Genomic DNA, 14,786 nt, shown 5'->3' with positions numbered 1-14,786 from the left:
AAGAATAAGAGAAGTAAAATAGAAAACTTTCACACCTGTGGCCATACCACCCTGAAAGCGCCCGATCTCGTCTGATCTCGGAAGCTAAGCAGGGTTGGGCCTGGTTAGTACCTGGATGGGAGACCGCCTGGGAATACCAGGTGTTGTAGGCTTTTAATTTTTTCTCACAGTCCGGGGAGAGCTTTTTGCCATGTGTTTCTTGCTCATCATCAAAGCTTTAAACCCTTATTTGAACCTTCTCACCTTCTCTGTCCTGTCCCAGGGCTTATAATTCTTTCTGTCTGACGACAAGCAGCAGCAGCAGCAGCAGCAGCAGCAGCAGCAGCAGCAGCAACAGAATAAGAAAAGTAAAATAAAGAGCTTTCACACCTGCAGCAATACCACCCTGAAAGCGCCCAATCTCGTCTGATCTCGGAAGCTAAGCAGGGTTGGGCCTGGTTAGTACCTGGATGGGAGACCGCCTGGGAATACCAGGTGTTGTAGGCTTTTTCTTTTCTCACAGTCCGGGGAGAGCTTTTTGCCATGTGTTTCTTGCTCATCATCAAAGCTTTAAACCCTTATTTGAACCTTCTCACCTTCTCTGTCCTGTCCCAGGGCTTATAATTCTTTCTGTCTGACGACAAGCAGCAGCAGCAGCAGCAGCAGCAGCAGCAGCAGCAGCAGCAGCAACAGAATAAGAAAAGTAAAATAAAGAGCTTTCACACCTGGGGCCATACCACCCTGAAAGCGCCTGATCTTGTCTGATTTCGGAAGCTAAGCAGGGTTGGGCCTGGTTAGTACCTGGATGGGAGACCGCCTGGGAATACCAGGTGTTGTAGGCTTTTTCTTTTCTCACAGTCCGGGGAGAGCTTTTTGCCATGTGTTTCTTGCTCATCATCAAAGCTTTAAACCCTTATTTGAACCTTCTCACCTTCTCTGTCCTGTCCCAGGGCTTATAATTCTTTCTGTCTGACGACAAGCAGCAGCAGCAGCAGCAGCAGCAGCAGCAGCAGCAGCAGCAGCAGCAGCAGCAGCAGCAGCAGCAGCAGCAGCAGCAGAATAAGAGAAGTAAAATAAAAAACTTTCACACCTGTGGCCATACCACCCTGAAAGCGCCCGATCTCATCTGATCTCGGAAGCTAAGCAGGGTTGGGCCTGGTTAGTACCTGGATGGGAGACCGCCTGGGAATACCAGGTGTTGTAGGCTTTTAATTTTTTCTCACAGTCCGGGGAGAGCTTTTTGCCATGTGTTTCTTGCTCATCATCAAAGCTTTAAACCCTTATTTGAACCTTCTCACCTTCTCTGTCCTGTCCCAGGGCTTATAATTCTTTTTGTCTGACGACAAGCAGCAGCAGCAGCAGCAGCAGCAGCAACAGCAGCAGCAGCAGCAGCAGCAGCAACAGAATAAGAGAAGTAAAATAAAAAACTTTCACACCTGCGGCCATACCACCCTGAAAGCGCCCGATCTCGTCTGATCTCGGAAGCTAAGCAGGGTTGGGCCTGGTTAGTACCTGGATGGGAGACCGCCTGGGAATACCAGGTGTTGTAGGCTTTTAATTTTTTCTCACAGTCCGGGGAGAGCTTTTTGCCATGTGTTTCTTGCTCATCATCAAAGCTTTAAACCCTTATTTGAACCTTCTCACCTTCTCTGTCCTGTCCCAGGGCTTATAATTCTTTCTGTCTGACGACAAGCAGCAGCAGCAGCAGCAGCAGCAGCAGCAGCAGCAGCAGCAGCAGCAGCAGCAGCAGCAGCAGCAGCAGCAGCAGCAGCAGCAGCAGCAGCAGCAGCAGCAGCAGCAGCAGCAGCAGCAGCAGCAGCAACAGAATAAGAGAAGTAAAATAAAAAGCTTTCACACCTGCGGCCATACCACCCTGAAAGCGCCTGATCTCGGAAGCTAAGCAGGGTTGGGCCTGGTTAGTACCTGGATGGGAGACCGCCTGGGAATACCAGGTGTTGTAGGCTTTTAATTTTTTCTCACAGTCCGGGGAGAGCTTTTTGCCATGTGTTTCTTGCTCATCATCAAAGCTTTAAACCCTTATTTGAACCTTCTCACCTTCTCTGTCCTGTCCCAGGGCTTATAATTCTTTTTGTCTGACGACAAGCAGCAGCAGCAGCAGCAGCAGCAGCAGCAGCAGCAGCAGCAACAGCAGCAGCAGCAACAGCAGCAGCAACAGAATAAGAGAAGTAAAATAAAAAACTTTCACACCTGCGGCCATACCACCCTGAAAGCGCCAGATCTCAGAAACTAAGCAGGGTTGGGCCTGGTTAGTACCTGGATGGGAGACCGCCTGGGAATACCAGGTGTTGTAGGCTTTTAATTTTTTCTCACAGTCCGGGGAGAGCTTTTTGCCATGTGTTTCTTGCTCATCATCAAAGCTTTAAACCCTTATTTGAACCTTCTCACCTTCTCTGTCCTGTCCCAGGGCTTATAATTCTTTTTGTCTGACGACAAGCAGCAGCAGCAGCAGCAGCAGCAGCAGCAGCAGCAGCAGCAGCAGCAGCAGCAGCAGCAGCAACAGAATAAGAGAAGTAAAATAAAAATCTTTCACACCTGCGGCCATACCACCCTGAAAGCGCCCGATCTCGTCTGATCTCGGAAGCTAAGCAGGGTTAGGCCTGGTTAGTACCTGGATGGGAGACCGTCTGGGAATACCAGGTGTTGTAGGCTTTTAATTTTTTCTCACAGTCCGGGGAGAGCTTTTTGCCATGTGTTTCTTGCTCATCATCAAAGCTTTAAACCCTTATTTGAACCTTCTCACCTTCTCTGTCCTGTCCCAGGGCTTATAATTCTTTCTGTCTGACGACAAGCAGCAGCAGCAGCAGCAGCAGCAGCAGCAGAAGAATAAGAGAAGTAAAATAAAAAACTTTCACACCTGCGGCCATACCACCCTGAAAGCGCCCGATCTCGTCTGATCTCGGAAGCTAAGCAGGGTTGGGCCTGGTTAGTACCTGGATGGGAGACCGCCTGGGAATACCAGGTGTTGTAGGCTTTTTCTTTTCTCACAGTCCGGGGAGAGCTTTTTGCCATGTGTTTCTTGCTCATCATCAAAGCTTTAAACCCTTATTTGAACCTTCTCACCTTCTCTGTCCTGTCCCAGGGCTTATAATTCTTTTTGTCTGACTCAAGCAGCAGCAGCAGCAGCAGCAGCAGCAGCAGCAGCAGCAGCAGCAGCAGCAGCAGCAGCAGCAGCAGCAGCAGCAGCAGCAGCAGCAGCAGCAGCAGCAGCAGCAGCAACAGCAGCAGCAACAGAATAAGAGAAGTAAAATAAAAAACTTTCACACCTGCGGCCATACCACCCTGAAAGCGCCTGATCTCGGAAGCTAAGCAGGGTTGGGCCTGGTTAGTACCTGGATGGGAGACCGCCTGGGAATACCAGGTGTTGTAGGCTTTTAATTTTTTCTCACAGTCCGGGGAGAGCTTTTTGCCATGTGTTTCTTGCTCATCATCAAAGCTTTAAACCCTTATTTGAACCTTCTCACCTTCTCTGTCCTGTCCCAGGGCTTATAATTCTTTCTGTCTGACGACAAGCAGCAGCAGCAGCAGCAGCAGCAGCAGCAGCAGCAGCAGCAACAGCAGCAACAACAGCAACAACAGCAACACAATAAGAGAAGTAAAATAAAAAACTTTCACACCTGCGGCCTTACCACCCTGAAAGCGCCTGATCTCGGAAGCTAAGCAGGGTTGGGCCTGGTTAGTACCTGGATGGGAGACCGCCTGGGAATACCAGGTGTTGTAGGCTTTTTCTTTTCTCACAGTCCGGGAAGAGCTTTTTGCCATGTGTTTCTTGCTCATCATCAAAGCTTTAAACCCTTATTTGAACCTTCTCACCTTCTCTGTCCTGTCCCAGGGCTTATAATTCTTTCTGTCTGACGACAAGCAGCAGCAGCAGCAGCAGCAGCAGCAGCAGCAGCAGCAGAATAAGAGAAGTAAAATAAAAAACTTTCACACCTGCAGCCATGCCACCCTGAAAGCGCCCGATCTCGTCTGATCTCGGAAGCTAAGCAGGGTTGGGCCTGGTTAGTACCTGGATGGGAGACCGCCTGGGAATACCAGGTGTTGTAGGCTTTTAATTTTTTCTCACAGTCCGGGGAGAGCTTTTTGCCATGTGTTTCTTGCTCATCATCAAAGCTTTAAACCCTTATTTGAACCTTCTCACCTTCTCTGTCCTGTCCCAGGGCTTATAATTCTTTTTGTCTGACGACAAGCAGCAGCAGCAGCAGCAGCAGCAGCAGCAGCAGCAGCAGCAGCAGCAGCAGCAGCAGCAGCAGCAGCAGCAGCAACAGAATAAGAGAAGTAAAATAAAAAACTTTCACACCTGCGGCCATACCACCCTGAAAGCGCCCGATCTCGTCTGATCTCGGAAGCTAAGCAGGGTTGGGCCTGGTTAGTACCTGGATGGGAGACCGCCTGGGAATACCAGGTGTTGTAGGCTTTTAATTTTTTCTCACAGTCCGGGGAGAGCTTTTTGCCATGTGTTTCTTGCTCATCATCAAAGCTTTAAACCCTTATTTGAACCTTCTCACCTTCTCTGTCCTGTCCCAGGGCTTATAATTCTTTCTGTCTGACGACAAGCAGCAGCAGCAGCAGCAGCAGCAGCAGCAGCAGCAGCAGCAGCAGCAGCAGCAGCAGCAGCAGAATAAGAGAAGTAAAATAAAAAGCTTTCACACCTGCGGCCATACCACCCTGAAAGCGCCAGATCTCGTCTGATCTCGGAAGCTAAGCAGGGTTGGTCCTGGTTAGTACCTGGATGGGAGACCGCCTGGGAATACCAGGTGTTGTAGGCTTTTAATTTTTTCTCACAGTCCGGGGAGAGCTTTTTGCCATGTGTTTCTTGCTCATCATCAAAGCTTTAAACCCTTATTTGAACCTTCTCACCTTCTCTGTCCTGTCCCAGGGCTTATAATTCTTTTTGTCTGACGACAAGCAGCAGCAGCAGCAGCAGCAGCAGCAGCAGCAGCAGCAGCAGCAACAGAATAAGAGAAGTAAAATAAAATACTTTCACACCTGCGGCCATACCACCCTGAAAGCGCCCGATCTCATCTGATCTCGGAAGCTAAGCAGGGTTGGGCCTGGTTAGTACCTGGATGGGAGACCGCCTGGGAATACCAGGTGTTGTAGGCTTTTAATTTTTTCTCACAGTCCGGGGAGAGCTTTTTGCCATGTGTTTCTTGCTCATCATCAAAGCTTTAAACCCTTATTTGAACCTTCTCACCTTCTCTGTCCTGTCCCAGGGCTTATAATTCTTTCTGTCTGACGACAAGCAGCAGCAGCAGCAGCAGCAGCAGCAGCAGCAGCAGCAGCAGCAGCAGCAGCAGCAGAATAAGAGAAGTAAAATAAAGAGCTTACACACCTGCGGCCATATCACCCTGAAAGCGCCCGATCTCGTCTGATCTCGGAAGCTAAGCAGGGCTGGGCCTGGTTAGTACCTGGATGGGAGACTGCCTGGGAATACCAGGTGTTGTAGGCTTTTTCTTTTCTCACAGTCCGGGGAGAGCTTTTTGCCATGTGTTTCTTGCTCATCATCAAAGCTTTAAACCCTTATTTGAACCTTCTCACCTTCTCTGTCCTGTCCCAGGGCTTATAATTATTTCTGTCTGATGACAAGCAGCAGCAGCAGCAGCAGCAGCAGCAGCAGCAGCAGCAGCAGCAGCAGCAACAGAATAAGAGAAGTAATATAAAACACTTTCACACCTGCGGCCATACCACACTGAAAGCGCCTGATCTCGTCTGATCTCGGAAGCTAAGCAGGGTTGGGCCTGGTTAGTACCTGGATGGGAGACCTCCTGGGAATACCAGGTGTTGTAGGCTTTTTCTTTTCTCACAGTCCGGGGAGAGCTTTTTGCCATGTGTTTCTTGCTCATCATCAAAGCTTTAAACCCTTATTTGAACCTTCTCACCTTCTCTGTCCTGTCCCAGGGCTTATAATTCTTTTTGTCTGACGACAAGCAGCAGCAGCAGCAGCAGCAGCAGCAGCAGCAGCAGCAGCAGCAGCAGCAGCAGCAGCAGCAGCAGCAGCAGCAACAGAATAAGAGAAGTAAAATAAAAAACTTTCACACCTGCGGCCATACCACCCTGAAAGCGCCCGATCTCGTCTGATCTCGGAAGCTAAGCAGGGTTGGGCCTGGTTAGTACCTGGATGGCAGACCGCCTGGGAATACCAGGTGTTGTAGGCTTTTAATTTTTTCTCACAGTCCGGGGAGAGCTTTTTGCCATGTGTTTCTTGCTCATCATCAAAGCTTTAAACCCTTATTTGAACCTTCTCACCTTCTCTGTCCTGTCCCAGGGCTTATAATTCTTTTTGTCTGACGACAAGCAGCAGCAGCAGCAGCAGCAGCAGCAGCAGCAGCAGCAGCAGCAACAGCAGCAGCAGCAGCAACAGAATAAGAGAAGTAAAAAAAAAAACTTTCACACCTGCGGCCATACCACCCTGAAAGCGCCTGATCTCGGAAGCTAAGCAGGGTTGGGCCTGGTTAGTACCTGGATGGGAGACCGCCTGGGAATACCAGGTGTTGTAGGCTTTTTCTTTTCTCACAGTCCGGGGAGAGCTTTTTGCCATGTGTTTCTTGCTCATCATCAAAGCTTTAAACCCTTATTTGAACCTTCTCACCTTCTCTGTCCTGTCCCAGGGCTTATAATTATTTCTGTCTGATGACAAGCAGCAGCAGCAGCAACAGAATAAGAGAAGTAAAATAAAACACTTTCACACCTGCGGCCATACCACCCTGAAAGCGCCTGATCTCGGAAGCTAAGCAGGGTTGGGCCTGGTTAGTACCTGGATGGGAGACCGCCTGGGAATACCAGTTGTTGTAGGCTTTTAATTTTTTCTCACAGTCCGGGGAGAGCTTTTTGCCATGTGTTTCTTGCTCATCATCAAAGCTTTAAACCCTTATTTGAACCTTCTCACCTTCTCTGTCCTGTCCCAGGGCTTATAATTCTTTCTGTCTGACGACAAGCAGCAGCAGCAGCAGCAGCAGCAGCAGCAGCAGCAGCAGCAGCAGCAGCAGCAGCAGCAACAGAATAAGAAAAGTAAAATAAAGAGCTTTCACACCTGCGGCCATACCACCCTGAAAGCGCCCAATCTCGTCTGATCTCGGAAGCTAAGCAGGGTTGGGCCTGGTTAGTACCTGGATGGGAGACCGCCTGGGAATACCAGGTGTTGTAGGCTTTTTCTTTTCTCACAGTCCGGGGAGAGCTTTTTGCCATGTGTTTCTTGCTCATCATCAAAGCTTTAAACCCTTATTTGAACCTTCTCACCTTCTCTGTCCTGTCCCAGGGCTTATAATTCTTTCTGTCTGACGACAAGCAGCAGCAGCAGCAGCAGCAACAGCAGCAACAGCAGCAACAACAGCAACAACAGCAACAGAATAAGAGAAGTAAAATAAAAAACTTTCACACCTGCGGCCATACCACCCTGAAAGCGCCTGATCTCGGAAGCTAAGCAGGGTTGGGCCTGGTTAGTACCTGGATGGGAGACCGCCTGGGAATACCAGGTGTTGTAGGCTTTTTCTTTTCTCACAGTCCGGGGAGAGCTTTTTGCCATGTGTTTCTTGCTCATCATCAAAGCTTTAAACCCTTATTTGAACCTTCTCACCTTCTCTGTCTTGTCCCAGGGCTTATAATTCTTTCTGTCTGACGACAAGCAGCAGCAGCAGCAGCAGCAGCAGCAGCAGCAGCAGCAGCAGCAGCAGCAGCAACAGAATAAGAGAAGTAAAATAAAAAACTTTCACACCTGCGGCCATACCACCCTGAAAGCGCCCGATCTCGTCTGATCTCGGAAGCTAAGCAGGCTTGGCCCTGGTTAGTACCTGGATGGGAGACCGCCTGGGAATACCAGTTGTTGCAGGCTTTTTCTTTTCTCACAGTCCGGGGAGAGCTTTTTGCCATGTGTTTCTTGCTCATCATCAAAGCTTTAAACCCTTATTTGAACCTTCTCACCTTCTCTGTCCTGTCCCAGGGCTTATAATTCTTTCTGTCTGACGACAAGCAGCAGCAGCAGCAGCAGCAGCAGCAGCAGCAGCAGCAGCAGCAGCAGCAGCAGCAGCAGCAGCAGCAGCAGCAGCAGCAGCAGCAGCAGCAGCAGCAGCAGCAGCAGCAGCAGCAGCAGCAGCAGCAGCAGCAGCAGCAGCAGCAGCAGCAGCAGCAGCAGCAGCATAAGAGAAGTAAAATAAAAAACTTTCACACCTGCGGCCATACCACCCTGAAAGCGCCTGATCTCGGAAGCTAAGCAGGGTTGGGCCTGGTTAGTACCTGGATGGGAGACCGCCTGGGAATACCAGGTGTTGTAGGCTTTTAATTTTTTCTCACAGTCCGGGGAGAGCTTTTTGCCATGTGTTTCTTGCTCATCATCAAAGCTTTAAACCCTTATTTGAACCTTCTCACCTTCTCTGTCCTGTCCCAGGGCTTATAATTCTTTTTGTCTGACGACAAGCAGCAGCAGCAGCAGCAGCAGCAGCAGCAGCAGCAGCAGCAGCAGCAGCAGCAGCAGCAGCAGCAGCAGCAGCAGCAGCAGCAGCAGCAGCAGCAGCAGCAGCAGCAGCAGCAGCAGCAGCAGCAGCAGCAGCAGCAACAGAATAAGAGAAGTAAAATAAAAAACTTTCACACCTGCGGCCATACCACCCTGAAAGCGCCCGATCTCGGAAGCTAAGCAGGGTTGGCCCTGGTTAGTACCTGGATGGGAGACCGCCTGGGAATACCAGTTGTTGCAGGCTTTTTCTTTTCTCACAGTCCGGGGAGAGCTTTTTGCCATGTGTTTCTTGCTCATCATCAAAGCTTTAAACCCTTATTTGAACCTTCTCACCTTCTCTGTCCTGTCCCAGGGCTTATAATTCTTTCTGTCTGACGACAAGCAGCAGCAGCAGCAGCAGCAGCAGCAGCAGCAGCAGCAGCAGCAGCAGCAGCAGCAGCAGCAGCAGCAGCAGCAGCAGCAGCAGCAGCAGCAGCAGCAGCAGCAGCAGCAGCAGCAGCAGCAGCAGCAGCAGCAGCAGCAGCAGCAGCAGCAGCAGCAGAATAAGAGAAGTAAAATAAAAAACTTTCACACCTGCGGCCATACCACCCTGAAAGCGCCTGATCTCGGAAGCTAAGCAGGGTTGGGCCTGGTTAGTACCTGGATGGGAGACCGCCTGGGAATACCAGGTGTTGTAGGCTTTTAATTTTTTCTCACAGTCCGGGGAGAGCTTTTTGCCATGTGTTTCTTGCTCATCATCAAAGCTTTAAACCCTTATTTGAACCTTCTCACCTTCTCTGTCCTGTCCCAGGGCTTATAATTCTTTTTGTCTGACGACAAGCAGCAGCAGCAGCAGCAGCAGCAGCAGCAGCAGCAGCAGCAGCAGCAGCAGCAGCAGCAGCAACAGAATAAGAGAAGTAAAATAAAAAACTTTCACACCTGCGGCCATATCACCCTGAAAGCGCACGATCTCGTCTGATCTTGGAAGCTAAGCAGGGTTGGGCCTGGTTAGTACCTGGATGGGAGACCGCCTGGCAATACCAGGTGTTGTAGGCTTTTAATTTTTTCTCACAGTCCGGGGAGAGCTTTTTGCCATGTGTTTCTTGCTCATCATCAAAGCTTTAAACCCTTATTTGAACCTTCTCACCTTCTCTGTCCTGTCCCAGGGCTTATAATTCTTTCTGTCTGACGACAAGCAGCAGCAGCAGCAGCAGCAGCAGCAGCAGCAGCAACAGAATAAGAAAAGTAAAATAAAGAGCTTTCACACCTGCGACCATACCACCCTGAAAGCGCCCGATCTCGTCTGATCTCGGAAGCTAAGCAGGCTTGGGCCTGGTTAGTACCTGGATGGGAGACCGCCTGGGAATACCAGGTGTTGTAGGCTTTTTCTTTTCTCACAGTCCGGGGAGAGCTTTTTGCCATGTGTTTCTTGCTCATCATCAAAGCTTTAAACCCTTATTTGAACCTTCTCACCTTCTCTGTCCTGTCCCAGGGCTTATAATTCTTTCTGTCTGACGACAAGCAGCAGCAGCAGCAGCAGCAGCAGCAGCAGCAGCAGCAGCAACAGCAGCAGCAGCAACAGCAGCAGCAGCAACAGCAGCAGCAACAGCAACAGAATAAGAGAAGTAAAATAAAAAACTTTCACACCTGCGGCCATACCACCCTGAAAGCGCCCGATCTCGTCTGATCTCGGAAGCTAAGCAGGGTTGGGCCTGGTTAGTACCTGGATGGGAGACCGCCTGGGAATACCAGGTGTTGTAGGCTTTTTCTTTTCTCACAGTCCGGGGAGAGCTTTTTGCCATGTGTTTCTTGCTCATCATCAAAGCTTTAAACCCTTATTTGAACCTTCTCACCTTCTCTGTCCTGTCCCAGGGCTTATAATTCTTTCTGTCTGACGACAAGCAGCAGCAGCAGCAGCAGCAGCAGCAGCAGCAGCAGCAGCAGCAGCAGCAGCAGCAGCAGAATAAGAGAAGTAAAATAAAAAACTTTCACACCTGCGGCCATACCACCCTGAAAGCGCCCGATCTCGTCTGATCTCGGAAGCTAAGCAGGGTTGGGCCTGTTTAGTACCTGGATGGGAGACCGCCTGGGAATACCAGGTGTTGTAGGCTTTTAATTTTTTCTCACAGTCCGGGGAGAGCTTTTTGCCATGTGTTTCTTGCTCATCATCAAAGCTTTAAACCCTTATTTGAACCTTCTCACCTTCTCTGTCCTGTCCCAGGGCTTATAATTCTTTTTGTCTGACGACAAGCAGCAGCAGCAGCAGCAGCAGCAGCAGCAGCAGCAGCAGCAGCAGCAGCAGCAGCAGCAGCAGCAGCAGCAGCAGCAGCAGCAGCAGCAACAGAATAAGAGAAGTAAAATAAAAAACTTTCACACCTGCGGCCATACCACCCTGAAAGCGCCCAATCTCGTCTGATCTCGGAAGCTAAGCAGGCTTGGGCCTGGTTAGAACCTGGATGGGAGACCGCCTGGGAATACCAGGTGTTGTAGGCTTTTAATTTTTTCTCACAGTCCGGGGAGAGCTTTTTGCCATGTGTTTCTTGCTCATCATCAAAGCTTTAAACCCTTATTTGAACCTTCTCACCTTCTCTGTCCTGTCCCAGGGCTTATAATTCTTTCTGTCTGACGACAAGCAGCAGCAGCAGCAGCAGCAGCAGCAGCAGCAGCAACAGAATAGGAAAAGTAAAATAAAGAGCTTTCACACCTGCGGCCATACCTCCCTGAAAGCGCCCGATCTCGTCTGATCTCGGAAGCTAAGCAGGGTTGGGCCTGGTTAGTACCTGGATGGGAGACCGCCTGGGAATACCAGGTGTTGTAGTCTTTTTCTTTTCTCACAGTCCGGGGAGAGCTTTTTGCCATGTGTTTCTTGCTCATCATCAAAGCTTTAAACCCTTATTTGAACCTTCTCACCTTCTCTGTGCAGTCCCAGGGCTTATAATTCTTTCTGTCTGACGACAAGCAGCAGCAGCAGCAGCAGCAGCAGCAGCAGCAGCAGCAGCAGCAGCAGCAGCAGCAGCAGCAGCAGCAGCAGCAGAATAAGAGAAGTAAAATAAAAAACTTTCACACCTGCGGCCATACCACCCTGAAAGCGCCCGATCTCGTCTGATCTCGGAAGCTAAGCAGGGTTGGGCCTGGTTAGTACCTGAATGGGAGACCGCCTGGGAATACCAGGTGTTGTAGGCTTTTAATTTTTTCTCACAGTCCGGGGAGAGCTTTTTGCCATGTGTTTCTTGCTCATCATCAAAGCTTTAAACCCTTATTTGAACCTTCTCACCTTCTCTGTCCTGTCCCAGGGCTTATAATTCTTTTTGTCTGACGACAAGCAGCAGCAGCAGCAGCAGCAGCAGCAGCAGCAGCAGCAGCAGCAGCAGCAGCAGCAGCAGCAACAGAATAAGAGAAGTAAAATAAAAAACTTTCACACCTTCGGCCGTACCACCCTGAAAGCGCCCGATCTCGTCTGATCTCGGAAGCTAAGCAGGGTTGGGCCTGGTTAGTACCTGGATGGGAGACTGCCTGGGAATACCAGGTGTTGTAGGCTTTTAATTTTTTCTCACAGTCCGGGGAGAGCTTTTTGCCATGTGTTTCTTGCTCATCATCAAAGCTTTAAACCCTTATTTGAACCTTCTCACCTTCTCTGTCCTGTCCCAGGGCTTATAATTCTTTTTGTCTGACGACAAGCAGCAGCAGCAGCAGCAGCAGCAGCAGCAGCAGCAGCAGCAGCAGCAGCAGCAGCAGCAGCAGCAGCAGCAGCAGCAGCAGCAACAGAATAAGAGAAGTAAAATAAAAAACTTTCACACCTGCGGCCATACCACCCTGAAAGCGCCCGATCTCGTCTGATCTCGGAAGCTAAGCAGGGTTGGACCTGGTTAGTACCTGGATGGGAGACCCCCTGGGAATACCAGGTGTTGTAGGCTTTTAATTTTTTCTCACAGTCCGGGGAGAGCTTTTTGCCATGTGTTTCTTGCTCATCATCAAAGCTTTAAACCCTTGTTTGAACCTTCTCACCTTCTCTGTCCTGTCCCAGGGCTTATAATTCTTTCTGTCTGACGACAAGCAGCAGCAGCAGCAGCAGCAGCAGCAGCAGCAGCAGCAGCAGCAGCAGCAGCAGCAGCAGCAGCAGCAGCAGCAGCAGCAGCAGCAGCAGCAGCAGCAGCAGCAGCAGCAGCAGCAGCAGCAGCAGCAGCAGCAGCAGCAGCAGCAGCAGCAGCAGCAGCAGCAGCAGAATAAGAGAAGTAAAATAAAAGCTTTCACACCTGCGGCCATACCACCCTGAAAGCGCCTGATCTCGGAAGCTAAGCAGGGTTGGGCCAGGTTAGTGCATGGATGGGAGACCGCCTGGGAATACCAGGTGTTGTAGGCTTTTTCTTTTCTCACAGTCCGGGGAGAGCTTTTTGCCATGTGTTTCTTGCTCATCATCAAAGCTTTAAACCCTTATTTGAACCTTCTCACCTTCTCTGTCCTGTCCCAGGGCTTATAATTCTTTTTGTCTGACGACAAGCAGCAGCAGCAGCAGCAGCAGCAGCAGCAGCAGCAGCAGCAGCAGCAGCAGCAGCAGCAGCAGCAGCAGCAGCAACAGAATAAGAGAAGTAAAATAAAAAACTTTCACACCTGCGGCCATACCACCCTGAAAGCGCCTGATCTTGTCTGATCTCGGAAGCTAAGCAGGGTTGGGCCTGGTTAGTACCTGGATGGGAGACCGCCTGGGAATACCAGGTGTTGTAGGCTTTTTCTTTTCTCACAGTCCGGGGAGAGCTTTTTGCCATGTGTTTCTTGCTCATCATCAAAGCTTTAAACCCTTATTTGAACCTTCTCACCTTCTCTGTCCTGTCCCAGGGCTTATAATTCTTTTTGTCTGACGACAAGCAGCAGCAGCAGCAGCAGCAGCAGCAGCAGCAGCAGCAGCAGCAGCAGCAGCAACAGAATAAGAGAAGTAAAATAAAAAACTTTCACACCTGCGGCCATACCACCCTGAAAGCGCCTGATCTTGTCTGATCTCGGAAGCTAAGCAGGGTTGGGCCTGGTTAGTACCTGGATGGGAGACCGCCTGGGAATACCAGGTGTTGTAGGCTTTTAATTTTTTCTCACAGTCCGGGGAGAGCTTTTTGCCATGTGTTTCTTGCTCATCATCAAAGCTTTAAACCCTTATTTGAACCTTCTCACCTTCTCTGTCCTGTCCCAGGGCTTATAATTCTTTTTGTCTGACGACAAGCAGCAGCAGCAGCAGCAGCAGCAGCAGCAGCAGCAACAGAATAAGAGAAGTAAAATAAAAAACTTTCACACCTGTGGCCATACCACCCTGAAAGCGCCCGATCTTGTCTGATCTCGGAACCTAAGCAGGGTTGGGCCTGGTTAGTACCTGAATGGCAGACCGCCTGGGAATACCAGGTGTTGTAGGCTTTTAGTTTTTTCTCACAGTCCGGGGAGAGCTTTTTGCCATGTGTTTCTTGCTCATCATCAAAGCTTTAAACCCTTATTTGAACCTTCTCACCTTCTCTGTCCTGTCCCAGGGCTTATAATTCTTTCTGTCTGACGACAAGCAGCAGCAGCAGCAGCAGCAGCAGCAGCAGCAGCAGCAGCAGCAGCAGCAGCAGCAGCAGCAGCAGCAGCAGCAGCAGCAGCAGCAGCAGCAGCAGCAGCAGCAACAGAATAAGAAAAGTAAAATAAAGAACTTTCACACCTGCGGCCATACCACCCTGAAAGCGCCTGATCTCGGAAGCTAAGCAGGGTTGGGCCTGGTTAGTACCTGGATGGGAGACCGCCTGGGAATACCAGGTGTTGTAGGCTTTTTCTTTTCTCACAGTCCGGGGAGAGCTTTTTGCCATGTGTTTCTTGCTCATCATCAAAGCTTTAAACCCTTATTTGAACCTTCTCACCTTCTCTGTCCTGTCCCAGGGCTTATAATTCTTTTTGTCTGACGACAAGCAGCAGCAGCAGCAGCAGCAGCAGCAGCAGCAGCAGCAGCAGCAGCAACAGAATAAGAGAAGTAAAATAAAAAACTTTCACACCTGCGGCCATACCACCCTGAAAGCGCCTGATCTTGTCTGATCTCGGAAGCTAAGCAGGGTTGGGCCTGTTTAGTACCTGGATGGGAGACCGCCTGGGAATACCAGGTGTTGTAGGCTTTTAATTTTTTCTCACAGTCCGGGGAGAGCTTTTTGCCATGTGTTTCTTGCTCATCATCAAAGCTTTAAACCCTTATTTGAACCTTCTCACCTTCTCTGTCCTGTCCCAGGGCTTATAATTCTTTTTGTCTGACGACAAGCAGCAGCAGCAGCAGCAGCAGCAGCAGCAGCAGCAGCAGCAGCAGCAGCAACAGAATAAGAGAAGTAAAATAAAAAACTTTCACACCTGTGGCCATACC

At 49.9% G+C, this 14,786-nt stretch overlaps 27 non-coding genes and 15 pseudogenes across 27 annotated transcripts in view; all 42 read left to right on the top strand.

Annotated features, from left to right (window-relative positions):
* The first annotated feature begins 33 nt into the window (after window positions 1–33).
* Window positions 34–152, top strand: LOC128476900 (5S ribosomal RNA). The gene has a single exon (XR_008347891.1). It is a non-coding gene; the product is annotated as a 5S ribosomal RNA (ribosomal RNA).
* A 215-nt stretch (window positions 153–367) lies between these two features.
* On the top strand, window positions 368–486 carry LOC128478929 (5S ribosomal RNA). Its single transcript, XR_008349826.1, has one exon. It is a non-coding gene; the product is annotated as a 5S ribosomal RNA (ribosomal RNA).
* Window positions 487–702: 216 nt separating this feature from the next.
* On the top strand, window positions 703–821 carry LOC128479487 (5S ribosomal RNA). The gene has a single exon (XR_008350359.1). It is a non-coding gene; the product is annotated as a 5S ribosomal RNA (ribosomal RNA).
* A 246-nt stretch (window positions 822–1,067) lies between these two features.
* LOC128476641 (5S ribosomal RNA) lies at window positions 1,068–1,186 on the top strand. The gene has a single exon (XR_008347644.1). It is a non-coding gene; the product is annotated as a 5S ribosomal RNA (ribosomal RNA).
* A 227-nt stretch (window positions 1,187–1,413) lies between these two features.
* LOC128478244 (5S ribosomal RNA) lies at window positions 1,414–1,532 on the top strand. Its single transcript, XR_008349174.1, has one exon. It is a non-coding gene; the product is annotated as a 5S ribosomal RNA (ribosomal RNA).
* A 302-nt stretch (window positions 1,533–1,834) lies between these two features.
* LOC128479753 (uncharacterized) lies at window positions 1,835–1,943 on the top strand (annotated as a pseudogene).
* Window positions 1,944–2,185: 242 nt separating this feature from the next.
* Window positions 2,186–2,294, top strand: LOC128480562 (uncharacterized; annotated as a pseudogene).
* Window positions 2,295–2,530: 236 nt separating this feature from the next.
* LOC128478408 (5S ribosomal RNA) lies at window positions 2,531–2,649 on the top strand. The gene has a single exon (XR_008349327.1). It is a non-coding gene; the product is annotated as a 5S ribosomal RNA (ribosomal RNA).
* A 203-nt stretch (window positions 2,650–2,852) lies between these two features.
* LOC128478232 (5S ribosomal RNA) lies at window positions 2,853–2,971 on the top strand. Its single transcript, XR_008349163.1, has one exon. It is a non-coding gene; the product is annotated as a 5S ribosomal RNA (ribosomal RNA).
* A 290-nt stretch (window positions 2,972–3,261) lies between these two features.
* LOC128479752 (uncharacterized) lies at window positions 3,262–3,370 on the top strand (annotated as a pseudogene).
* Window positions 3,371–3,612: 242 nt separating this feature from the next.
* On the top strand, window positions 3,613–3,721 carry LOC128480309 (uncharacterized; annotated as a pseudogene).
* A 207-nt stretch (window positions 3,722–3,928) lies between these two features.
* Window positions 3,929–4,047, top strand: LOC128477326 (5S ribosomal RNA). The gene has a single exon (XR_008348305.1). It is a non-coding gene; the product is annotated as a 5S ribosomal RNA (ribosomal RNA).
* Window positions 4,048–4,295: 248 nt separating this feature from the next.
* LOC128478221 (5S ribosomal RNA) lies at window positions 4,296–4,414 on the top strand. The gene has a single exon (XR_008349152.1). It is a non-coding gene; the product is annotated as a 5S ribosomal RNA (ribosomal RNA).
* Window positions 4,415–4,647: 233 nt separating this feature from the next.
* Window positions 4,648–4,766, top strand: LOC128478980 (5S ribosomal RNA). The gene has a single exon (XR_008349875.1). It is a non-coding gene; the product is annotated as a 5S ribosomal RNA (ribosomal RNA).
* Window positions 4,767–4,984: 218 nt separating this feature from the next.
* On the top strand, window positions 4,985–5,103 carry LOC128476155 (5S ribosomal RNA). Its single transcript, XR_008347177.1, has one exon. It is a non-coding gene; the product is annotated as a 5S ribosomal RNA (ribosomal RNA).
* A 227-nt stretch (window positions 5,104–5,330) lies between these two features.
* Window positions 5,331–5,449, top strand: LOC128478766 (5S ribosomal RNA). The gene has a single exon (XR_008349669.1). It is a non-coding gene; the product is annotated as a 5S ribosomal RNA (ribosomal RNA).
* Window positions 5,450–5,671: 222 nt separating this feature from the next.
* On the top strand, window positions 5,672–5,790 carry LOC128478478 (5S ribosomal RNA). The gene has a single exon (XR_008349394.1). It is a non-coding gene; the product is annotated as a 5S ribosomal RNA (ribosomal RNA).
* Window positions 5,791–6,036: 246 nt separating this feature from the next.
* Window positions 6,037–6,155, top strand: LOC128477791 (5S ribosomal RNA). Its single transcript, XR_008348746.1, has one exon. It is a non-coding gene; the product is annotated as a 5S ribosomal RNA (ribosomal RNA).
* A 236-nt stretch (window positions 6,156–6,391) lies between these two features.
* LOC128479751 (uncharacterized) lies at window positions 6,392–6,500 on the top strand (annotated as a pseudogene).
* A 186-nt stretch (window positions 6,501–6,686) lies between these two features.
* LOC128480543 (uncharacterized) lies at window positions 6,687–6,795 on the top strand (annotated as a pseudogene).
* Window positions 6,796–7,028: 233 nt separating this feature from the next.
* LOC128478319 (5S ribosomal RNA) lies at window positions 7,029–7,147 on the top strand. Its single transcript, XR_008349245.1, has one exon. It is a non-coding gene; the product is annotated as a 5S ribosomal RNA (ribosomal RNA).
* A 228-nt stretch (window positions 7,148–7,375) lies between these two features.
* Window positions 7,376–7,484, top strand: LOC128479750 (uncharacterized; annotated as a pseudogene).
* A 225-nt stretch (window positions 7,485–7,709) lies between these two features.
* LOC128479397 (5S ribosomal RNA) lies at window positions 7,710–7,828 on the top strand. The gene has a single exon (XR_008350277.1). It is a non-coding gene; the product is annotated as a 5S ribosomal RNA (ribosomal RNA).
* A 333-nt stretch (window positions 7,829–8,161) lies between these two features.
* On the top strand, window positions 8,162–8,270 carry LOC128479748 (uncharacterized; annotated as a pseudogene).
* Window positions 8,271–8,581: 311 nt separating this feature from the next.
* On the top strand, window positions 8,582–8,690 carry LOC128480506 (uncharacterized; annotated as a pseudogene).
* A 327-nt stretch (window positions 8,691–9,017) lies between these two features.
* LOC128479747 (uncharacterized) lies at window positions 9,018–9,126 on the top strand (annotated as a pseudogene).
* A 236-nt stretch (window positions 9,127–9,362) lies between these two features.
* LOC128479643 (uncharacterized) lies at window positions 9,363–9,481 on the top strand (annotated as a pseudogene).
* Window positions 9,482–9,690: 209 nt separating this feature from the next.
* On the top strand, window positions 9,691–9,809 carry LOC128477337 (5S ribosomal RNA). The gene has a single exon (XR_008348315.1). It is a non-coding gene; the product is annotated as a 5S ribosomal RNA (ribosomal RNA).
* Window positions 9,810–10,070: 261 nt separating this feature from the next.
* Window positions 10,071–10,189, top strand: LOC128478210 (5S ribosomal RNA). Its single transcript, XR_008349141.1, has one exon. It is a non-coding gene; the product is annotated as a 5S ribosomal RNA (ribosomal RNA).
* Window positions 10,190–10,417: 228 nt separating this feature from the next.
* Window positions 10,418–10,536, top strand: LOC128477189 (5S ribosomal RNA). Its single transcript, XR_008348171.1, has one exon. It is a non-coding gene; the product is annotated as a 5S ribosomal RNA (ribosomal RNA).
* Window positions 10,537–10,799: 263 nt separating this feature from the next.
* LOC128479636 (uncharacterized) lies at window positions 10,800–10,918 on the top strand (annotated as a pseudogene).
* Window positions 10,919–11,127: 209 nt separating this feature from the next.
* LOC128477500 (5S ribosomal RNA) lies at window positions 11,128–11,246 on the top strand. Its single transcript, XR_008348469.1, has one exon. It is a non-coding gene; the product is annotated as a 5S ribosomal RNA (ribosomal RNA).
* A 243-nt stretch (window positions 11,247–11,489) lies between these two features.
* On the top strand, window positions 11,490–11,608 carry LOC128477010 (5S ribosomal RNA). Its single transcript, XR_008348000.1, has one exon. It is a non-coding gene; the product is annotated as a 5S ribosomal RNA (ribosomal RNA).
* A 236-nt stretch (window positions 11,609–11,844) lies between these two features.
* LOC128478831 (5S ribosomal RNA) lies at window positions 11,845–11,963 on the top strand. Its single transcript, XR_008349731.1, has one exon. It is a non-coding gene; the product is annotated as a 5S ribosomal RNA (ribosomal RNA).
* Window positions 11,964–12,220: 257 nt separating this feature from the next.
* On the top strand, window positions 12,221–12,339 carry LOC128477151 (5S ribosomal RNA). Its single transcript, XR_008348134.1, has one exon. It is a non-coding gene; the product is annotated as a 5S ribosomal RNA (ribosomal RNA).
* A 337-nt stretch (window positions 12,340–12,676) lies between these two features.
* LOC128480587 (uncharacterized) lies at window positions 12,677–12,785 on the top strand (annotated as a pseudogene).
* A 246-nt stretch (window positions 12,786–13,031) lies between these two features.
* Window positions 13,032–13,150, top strand: LOC128478717 (5S ribosomal RNA). Its single transcript, XR_008349623.1, has one exon. It is a non-coding gene; the product is annotated as a 5S ribosomal RNA (ribosomal RNA).
* A 225-nt stretch (window positions 13,151–13,375) lies between these two features.
* LOC128478716 (5S ribosomal RNA) lies at window positions 13,376–13,494 on the top strand. The gene has a single exon (XR_008349622.1). It is a non-coding gene; the product is annotated as a 5S ribosomal RNA (ribosomal RNA).
* Window positions 13,495–13,703: 209 nt separating this feature from the next.
* LOC128479621 (uncharacterized) lies at window positions 13,704–13,822 on the top strand (annotated as a pseudogene).
* A 278-nt stretch (window positions 13,823–14,100) lies between these two features.
* LOC128479746 (uncharacterized) lies at window positions 14,101–14,209 on the top strand (annotated as a pseudogene).
* A 219-nt stretch (window positions 14,210–14,428) lies between these two features.
* On the top strand, window positions 14,429–14,547 carry LOC128479077 (5S ribosomal RNA). Its single transcript, XR_008349968.1, has one exon. It is a non-coding gene; the product is annotated as a 5S ribosomal RNA (ribosomal RNA).
* A 224-nt stretch (window positions 14,548–14,771) lies between these two features.
* LOC128479546 (5S ribosomal RNA) overlaps window positions 14,772–14,786 on the top strand; it is a 119-nt gene continuing 104 nt past the window's right edge. Inside the window, exon 1 of the ribosomal RNA XR_008350416.1 lies at window positions 14,772–14,786. This exon is cut by the window's right edge and continues 104 nt beyond it. This is a non-coding gene — a ribosomal RNA (5S ribosomal RNA).

The sequence above is a fragment of the Spea bombifrons genome, chromosome 2 (assembly GCF_027358695.1).
Source record: "Spea bombifrons isolate aSpeBom1 chromosome 2, aSpeBom1.2.pri, whole genome shotgun sequence".
In the NCBI taxonomy this organism is placed as follows: Eukaryota; Metazoa; Chordata; class Amphibia; order Anura; family Pelobatidae; genus Spea; species Spea bombifrons.
Note: the sequence above shows the minus strand (reverse complement) of the source record. Positions and strands in the feature narration are given on the sequence as shown.